Here is a 9,697-nt window from a genome sequence, read left to right on the forward strand (position 1 = left end):
CCTCCTGTCAAGCAGGGAATGGTAGATTGAGTCACTCTCCTGTCAAGCAGGGATGGCAGATTGAGTCACACTCATGTCAAGCAGGGAATGGTAGATTGAGTCACCCTCCTGTCAAGCAGGGAATGGTAGATTGAGTCACTCTCCTGTCAAGCAGGGAATGGTAGATTGAGTCACTCTCCTGTCAAGCAGGGATGGCAGATTGGGTCACTCTCCTATCAAGCAGGGATGGCAGATTGGGTCACTCTCCTGTCAAGCAGGGGATGTCAGATTGGGTCACTCTCCTGTCAAGCAGGGAGTAGCAGATTGAGTCACTCTCCTGTCAAGCAGGGATGGCAGATTGAGTCACTCTCCTGTCAAGCAGAGAATGGTAGATTGAGTCAGATTGAGTCCCCTCCTGTCAAGCAGGGAATAGCAGATTGAGTCACTCTCCTGTCAAGCAGGGAATGGCAGATTGTGTCACACTCATGTCAAGCAGGGATGGCAGATTGAGTCACTCTCCTGTCAAGCAGGGAGTATCAGATTGAGTCACACTCATGTAAAGCAGGGAATGGCAGATTGAGTCACTCTCCTGTCAAGCAGGGAATGGCAGATTGAGTCACACTCCTGTCAAGCAGGGAATGGCAGATTGAGTCACACCTCCTGTCAAGCAGGGAGTGGCAGATTGAGTCACTCTCCTGTCAAGCAGGGAATGGCAGATTGAGTCACTCTCCTGTCAAGCAGGGAGTGGCAGATTGAGTCACTCTCCTGTCAAGCAGGAAATGGCAGATTGTGTCACACCGCTGTCAAGCAGGGAATGGCAGATTGAGTCACTCTCCTGTCAAGCAGGAAATGGCAGATTGAGTCACACTCCCATCAAGCATAGAATGATAGATTTTCATGCTGCTGTCATGTAGGGAATCGCAGATTGGGTTACCCCCTCCTCTCCAGGGCACAATATCCCATCCCCCCCTCTTCTTTGGGAGGTCTGTCTTATGGTAAGATACCCTCACATGTTTAGAGGATCCTAAAGCTGTAAGAATTCACATTGACATGTCTTGGTGATGTAAAGTTTCTGATGCTCCCAGCAATTTTTATTTTGTAAATTTTGGAGTTGATTTGATAATTTTTATTTTGAGGTTATGAAAAATGATGAAAATCTCATTCTCAGCCCTTCTACCATTTTCTTGAAATGTATTTAGTACATGATACTTGATTCTAACTATTAGAAAGTCGGAAACTGACACGTTATTTTTATGTGATTTCATTGATAAAAGCGATTGTCACCCAGGTGTATAAAGAATATGAAAAAAAATGATATACCATATAACCCAAAAGTTGTTTCTCATGTATTTAATACTGTACATTTATCGATGTATTAAGAGTAGTAAACACAGATGTAATGATGTTTTTATATGTCATATTGGTTTGTTTTTTCTGGAAGCATATTCATATTCTCCCTTTTTGTGTGTGTGTAAAATACTCTAATTGAGAAATAATTGACACCATTGGCTTTTCACAATATTTAAACGTTATCTTTCAATAACTTCAAAATTTACAAGTTTTCCAAATTTAGCAATTTTGAACAAGTCAGTGTGATGATTTTTTGTCCTATATATTAATGTAAAGCAGATGAGAATGTAAAGTAAAGCTGAATATCACTAATTCATAAAATGAACATTTTTCTTTTAGCTTCAGAGTATAGTTGTCATAAAAGTACATAAATTTTGATGTTAAAAAAATCCAAATATATATCTAAACATTTTGACGGTGGTTGTGTGTGCATGTGCGTTGCTGGTGTAGGTTCCATGAATCTATTGTTTCTGATGTGAGAAGTTGTCTCTCTGGAAGATAATGTTAAGTGAGACAATGTGTTTTTTCTGGCCTGATACAGCTTTCACTGCCATTGACTGTTGAATGTTAGAAGAGGGGGTTTTCATGTGAATCGGCTGCCTATATTCATGTGATAAGTAATTGTCTCCATTTATGTACTAGTACAGGCAATATATGCCGAGCTGGTGAACAGTTACAGTGTTGCATTGTTTGTGGAGGGCACATTCCCACAATGTAGATATCAACTCCTTTACCATCCTGTATAGTAACATCATTGAGCAGTCTGTGAATATTCATTGAGCTCCAAGGTTATATGTGCAATGGTGATGATGGCAACAGTGGTGATGATATATATGGTGATTCTGATTTTGATGATATTCATGATGATGATGATGATGATGATGATGATGGCAAATATCGATGATGATGTAAGAGTCCATATCTCCTTAATGAGACTTTAGCCTTATGGTATGGAAGAGAGCTGATTTCTGTCAGATTCAGATTCTTTTGTGACTTTATGTAGTATATTATTCTGCTCTGTGCCAAAACTTTTGTTATGTCTTTCAGTGCAAGATGCTCTATACTTGTTGAAATAAAGTGATGAATGGAAATTTGAGACTGCAGTATCTTCTTGTCTTTCATTGATAACGAATTCAGCCATTTCAACCTTTAAACTTGTACCTAAACCTGTACATTCTTTTCTTTTCAAAGGTTCTTTATTTTTTTACATCTCAGAATCTACAAGGCCTACGAAGCTAAATATCTGTGTAAATTGCATAGCTATGGTGTCGAAAAGTACTTCATTATTTAGTTGGACTTATGATGGACATACTCTTTACAAAAATGAAAAAAACATAACAAAACCCCTTGTGGAATTCAGCCATTTCAACACAAACGTCACAACACACTAGGCACATGCCGCTAGTTTAAGTTTCTTTGGTTGACGCCAACAAATGGATACGATTAAACAATTGCCAGGCCGTTTTCAAAAGAAAAGGATATTTTTTTGAAGATTTGATGCCCCCTTCAACAGCCATTGAAACTCTTCAAAACATGAACAAGGTTATACTCTGAGTGACTGATAACAGTCAAACAACATCATCAACTCTTGGTGCTGAATGAATCTGTCTACAGACTGAAAATCGACAACAGGGATGTTCTTGGTATGGCTTTGAAATGTTTGACAAGACGAGTTTACACTAAATCATAAACAGACTGTTTTTCCATGAAGTTAAATTTGCAAAGGGCGAAATACATATTTTAAAGTTGAGTAACATCTTAGGAAAACCCGTATTTAGCTTTCCAGATATGGCCCAGATATATTGTAAACAGTCGAGGATCACAACTTTGCAGTCATTATGGAGGCTGCCAAAGCGTTTGCCAAAACATGGACCAAAGGAGGAACCACTATGACACTCATCTTGAAAAGGATACGAACCTCTCGAACAAACTGGGTGTCATCATTGGTTTAATGTTTACCTGTCACTGATCCTTTCTGAGTAGACATTGGTTAGGACGAAAGCCCGACAAACATGCCCCGATCGATATTAAACATTCAATCTGGTGTTCTAAAATTAATGTCTAAAAAACCTTATACGACATGTTGTATTTGATTAAAATGTGTCTGATCTGTATGTAGATATTGGTCGCTTTACACATATACAGTGTCCATGTTCTGAAATCGCTTTGTTCCATCTGGATCACACGTTCGAAATAAGATTTTTATCACTGCAATCTGACGCAACTGACAGAGCAAAACATTGACATCGATATCCCATCGCCATGTGACTGGAACATTGCCCACGCGTCGTGACACCTACCTTTCGTTCAAACCTCCATCTTCTTGTTCTATTTTGTTGTTTAACGCCGCACTCAGCAATATTCTAGCTGTATGGCGCCAGTATGTAAATGATCGAGTCTGGACCGGACAATCCAGTGATCAACAACATGAGCATCGTTCTACGCATACGCAATTTGGATCGATGATATGTGTCAACCAAGTCAGCGAACCTGACCACCCAGTCCCGTTAATCGCCTGTTACGACAGGCATGGGTTACTGAACTGTTCTAAGTATATGTGTACAGCATCAGTGATGATGGCGGGGCGGTGGGGTAGCCAAGTGGTTAAAGCGTTCGCTCGTCACGCCGAAGACCCGGGTTCGAATCCCCACATGGGTACATTGTGTGAAGCTCATTTCTGGTGTCCCCCGCCGTGATATTGCTGGAATATTGCTAAAAAAGCGGCGTAAAACCAAACTCACTCACTCACTCACTCACTCAGTGATGATGGCAATATGTGAATACTGCCATTTTGGAATCGATCCGATCTGTAAGATGGCACCGTGATAATTATTTAACATCTCGGAGCGTTAGGCTACAGGTTCATTATATACAGCAATAAATTAAGATATATTCTTTGTTGAAACATGTTGAAACATGTTGAAATACGTATCTGTTTCATTACGTCGATATTGGCCGCAGTATTGACCTTTATGTCTATATAGCCCACGAATAGCTCTGCCTATAAACCTAGAATTAATATAATTTGATAGTGTATTTTGTTATTAATGATCAATTAATGTTCCCCACTCTCGCAAGGGAGATGTTACTGTATTGCCTATGTAAGACATCGTTAATCACAATAATATGATCTAAATTTTCTTTGGTGTTGGCAGTAGAAGGTCTTCCTGATCTTGGATATTCTTCACGGTTAACTCTTGCCATTTAAATTCCCAACCATTCTCTTAACATTGTCAGACGGTGCGGTAACCTACGTAGTAGTTGAAGCGCTGACTCGTCACACTCACTCACTCACTCACTCACGCACTCACGCACTCACTCACTCACTCACTCACTCACTCATTGGACTGACTGACTGACTGAGTTTAGTTTTACGCCGCTTTTAGCAATATTCCAGCAACATCACGGCGGGGGACACCAGAAATGGGCTTCACACATTGTACCATGTGGGGATTCGAACCCTGGTATTCGGCGTGACGAGCCAACGCTTTAACCACTAGGCTACCCCACCGCCCCACTCATTGGAAGCACAATCAGCTTGATTTTGGTAACCGATTTTGTGAAGAGAATGCCTATTATTTTTAATTCTACAGAAAATGCTACCTGGTTGTCTATTTGATTCAAATGTAGACTGTAGGCATTGATCTTACTGTACTTCATACATGCAAACTGTAGAGTACTATGCATCCTTCGCAAATAAGCTAATAACCTTCTATTCAGCCCAAGGGGCAGTGGGGTAGCCTAATGGATAAAGCGTCCGCTGTTCACGCCGAAGACCCGAGTTCGATTCCCCACATGGGTACAATGTGTGAAGCCCATTTCAGGTGTCCCCTACAGTGATATTGCTGGAATATTGCTAAAAGCGGCGTAAAACTAAACTCACTCACTCATTCATTCTATTCATCCCGTGCACTTGGTAGTCGGTTCCAGCTACTGACATGGCGAAGTGTTGGTTATTCAGGATGTATTTTAAAGATAACCGACAGTCAGTGATGTGCAGCATTGATAACTGGCATCCAAGGAAGAGTGTGAGAAGCAGGTGATGCTTCCAAGTAACACAGATATTGATTTACAGTTTTAAACTGATTCAAAGTCTGTTACCGATTGTCTATTGAAAAAGTTTTATTATTTTCTATTTGATTGGAAAGAATTAAAGAAATCAGAGCTTTAATTTCTGTTAGGTCCCCATAGTGCCATTTTCATACACAAGATTTAGGTGTAAATGTGTATGTCTTTACGAAGCAATATCCTAGCAATATCAAGGTGGTGGACACCAGAAATTGGCTTCACACACGAACCCGGGTCTTCGGCGTGTCGAGAGAATGCTTTTACCACTAGCGCCCCTCCGCATAAGCACATTTCAGCTTCGGGGGATACCATTGGCTAGGTCTTGTTCAGATGTGTAGAACAAACGTCTTCATTTTGACGTACAAATATTATAACATAATAAAGATCTTCAAACCATTCCGGATTTTTTGTACGGTGATTTTGATTATATTTATAGTCCACAAATTCTCAATTTTGTACCTGTAGACGTACACAGAGCAACAAAAACAGCTGTTTTGATGGCGGCTCATAACCAGATGCTTGTACTGGTCCTGTCGCGAAGCTGTGATCCTGAGATCGGTGTGTCATTAGCCAAAATAATTAACACCAGAAAAGTGGTGATTTTATTTTCCTAGCGCCCTACTTCAAGAATAACTTCCTTCATCGTGGAACAATCTGTGTGAGTGAGTTTAATTTTACGCCGCTTTTAGCAATATTCAAGACGGAACTGGCAACGCGTTTGGTTCAGCGATGAATCGCGTTTCCTCCTGCAACGACGGGATGGAACACAACGTGTCTATCGACGTCGACACGAACGTTTTGCGCCGAACTGCGTTCGACAGGTGGACGAATTTGGTGAAGATAGCGTCATGATGTGGGGAGGAATGTCCTACACGAGTAGATCAGAGCTGGTGGTCGTTCAAGGCAATCTTACTGCAAATCGGTACATCGACCAAATCCTGCGACCTCACCTACTCCCACTTTTTAACCGCCAGAGGGAGCTGTTTCAACACGACAACGCTCGACCCCGCACAGATCGTGTAACAGGTGCCTGTCTCACCAATGCAAACGTCAGTGTCCTTCCTTAGCCTTCCAAATCGCCTGATCTGAACCCGATCGAGCATCTATGGTACGAACTTGATCGACGCGTCCGTAAACGTCACCATCGTCCTCAGACACTTGCAGAACTTGCTAACGCGTTGCAGAAGGAATGGCAAAGAATTCCCCAAGCATAAATCCGACGACTTGTGCAATCCCTTCCAAGGCCGTGTCGAGCAGATACGGCTGCAAGTGGTGGTGTCACCAGGTACTGACCTGAACACCCCCTTGTGTCCACACATGGGCAGTGAGGGAACTGAATTAATACTGACAATGACAACAATACATATGTTCACCTCTGTGTCGAATTTCTTCATCTATGTTCAAGCTTAATCGACTTTTGTATGCTTAAATACGTTGAATACATTTCTTTATTTTTGGCCTATGGGTTTCTTCTCTCTTTTTTTGAAGAGTGTATGATTAAAGATTGAAACTCTAGTCTGAGTAAACAATAATAACATGACTTAAACGATCCAATTTGCGTTGCGGAGTTGCGTACCTTACTATGATCAGGATCTTTAAAGCGCATATTCTTCCCGAATATGATCTTTGGCATCTCAGCATCATACCCATATGGAATCCTAGAAGGGACATTGTCGCGTTGTTGCACTCGTAAAAACAAGCAAAAAGTGTCAAAATTAACCAAAGCGCGTCAATGCGACAACGCGACAAGTTTGACCTTGAAAATTGTCGCATTGTCGCCCTTTAGATAAATAATAAAATATTAATATTCAAAGCGCTACAATGCGACATAGGGACAAATGGCCAAAATGTCGCGTTGTCGCATTGTCGCACTTTGGTTAAATGTGTCACTGTTTGCTTGTTTTGTGATGGCGACAACGCGACTATCCTTCTAGGTACCCATGCAATGTGATCTGGACGACCAGCTGTTGAACTTCATCTTTGCGTTTGCCTCAGTTTCTGAGTGGGTTTGATCACTGACTTTGTGTGCTGGCGATGTATTGCCTCACTCTGACAGTGTGGGTTCGAGTTCCGGGCGGGACTTAACCCAAATACTAGAATCTGTACTTTACGCAGATAGTTTAATCCCGTTTGTTAAGTTTGATCACTTTCAACAAAACGACATTTCGTAAATCATGCCCATGGTTGTAAACAGACCGAATCTTTGGAGCCCCGAAGTCCCCAAAACAATATTCAATAGCTATCAACATATTGCAGCCATTCTATACAATATCTCTCCCTTACGTATTAGGTCCACAACAGTGGTGCTTCTCCTGGCCTCTTGCCAGGGATCATTCGCCCACATGTACGTTGAAGGGCAGCGGACCAATGAGAAACAGCTACGTTGAATAGGGCCCAAACCGTCTCGAAACAATCGCTTAAATTTGATTGGCCCATGTGAAATAAGCTACGAAGCATTTTCTGGGGTAATCACATGGTTTGATCGCCAGACAACACCTCGAAAGCAACCAATCAAAGTTACCCCCGAAACACTATAAATACGCCTGGTCATAACTAGTTCTTCAGTTGCTCGGGCAGCCTCAGCATCAAGGTAAATATCACTTTTTTATTTTATTATATATTTACGGTTTGATATCTATCATAAGTGTTCCGTCATTACATGTACTAGCAACACGTTGTTCTGTATGGGCTACTTCAAACTTAAGGGCGATGGGGTATCCTAGCGGTTAAAGCATTCGCTCATCGCATCGAAGATCCGGGTTCGATTCCCCAGATGGGTACAATGGGTGAAGCACATTTCTGATGTCCCCGCCGTAATATTGTTGTAACATTGCTAAAAGCTGTGTCAAACTAACCTCAAATGTATCTCCTGGGTCTGACTGAAAATACTGATCGTCACCCTACCCGATTGGGAAAATTGATGCACATGCTTTTAATCACTGGTTTGCCGTGTCCAGACTCGGATGTTTGAAGTCCATTGTGAAATTTGTTGAATAATGCCGACTGAAGCGTTCATGATCCTCATACCACACCAAAGGTTACAAATCAGTGATTGGTTGGTTTGTTGTTTAACGCCACGCTCCAGCTATATGGCGGCCGTCTGAACCAGACAATCCAGTGATCAACAGCATGAGCATCGATCTACGCAATTGGGATATGATGACATGTGTCAACAAAGTCAGCGAGCCTGACCACCTCATTCTCGTTAGTCGCCTCTTACGACAAGCATGGGTTGCTGGAGATCAGTTCTAACCCAGATCTTCACGGGTACACACAAATCAGTGAAGTTACTTCGGTCTTATAGATTTGTTGGATGGGTGAACTGGGCACCTCAAAGTGTCTAAAGCTTCGATAGAAGAAGTCACTTTGTAAGGGTACCCGGTAGAATGACATGATGACTGTTAACTTTCTGGACCCGTACAGGCAGTATATGGGTGGTATACTCCTGATGGAGGTGCTGAAACTCTAGTTAACACAGCTCCCCACAGGGTAGTGATATAGCACACTTTAGGATGGGGATTTGGTGCATTATAAACACATCCTGAAATTGAAATATAGATGCACTACTGCAATTACAAAGTGATACATCGGGTCAATTAGGACTTACGTTCAACCTGTAAAATAGCCGATGGTGTTGATAACTGGATTGTCAGGTCTAGGCTGTGCTGGCGATTACGTGACTGACTCTGAAGGTGTGGGTTCGAATCCTGGATGGGACTCAACCCAACAAAAGTACTAGAATCTGTACTTTACTAAGAAAGTGTCATCCCAAATATAACGTATGTTACATTTGACCACTTTCTAATTGGCATTGTGTAATCATGGTCTAGACTGTATTATTTACAGACCACGGCATATAGCTGGCGTTAAACAAAAACCAAACTAAACCAAGAAAAGTCAATGTGAAAACTTCACATAATAACATAATAGTTATTGCAAGAAATAAACTACGAAATATTATCTCTTATTCAAACCACTCAGTTACAATATTTGGCCCTCGGGCAGTTAAATAAGTAAGATATAATTTGATGATTACATTTCTACATGCATTAAGTATAGATATATTTCCAGATGATCTTCAACACTGCGTTCGTAAGTCTTCTGTTGATAACAGTAATGGCAATGGGGCAAGAGTGTCCCCCTAGAGGAGACACCTCCAACTTGAGACTGGAGCCGGCATCGGCTTCAGTCAACAGAGGTTATGCTGCCATCAAGTAAGTTGTTTTATCAGATTATTATTATTTTGTGAATTTTTATACGATATACAGCTTATCCACTGGAGGAGTGGTCCGTCGCTTGA

The sequence above is a fragment of the Haliotis rubra genome, unplaced genomic scaffold (assembly GCF_003918875.1).
Source record: "Haliotis rubra isolate DU_JTF1 unplaced genomic scaffold, ASM391887v1 Scf333, whole genome shotgun sequence".
Lineage (NCBI taxonomy): Eukaryota > Metazoa > Mollusca > Gastropoda > Lepetellida > Haliotidae > Haliotis > Haliotis rubra.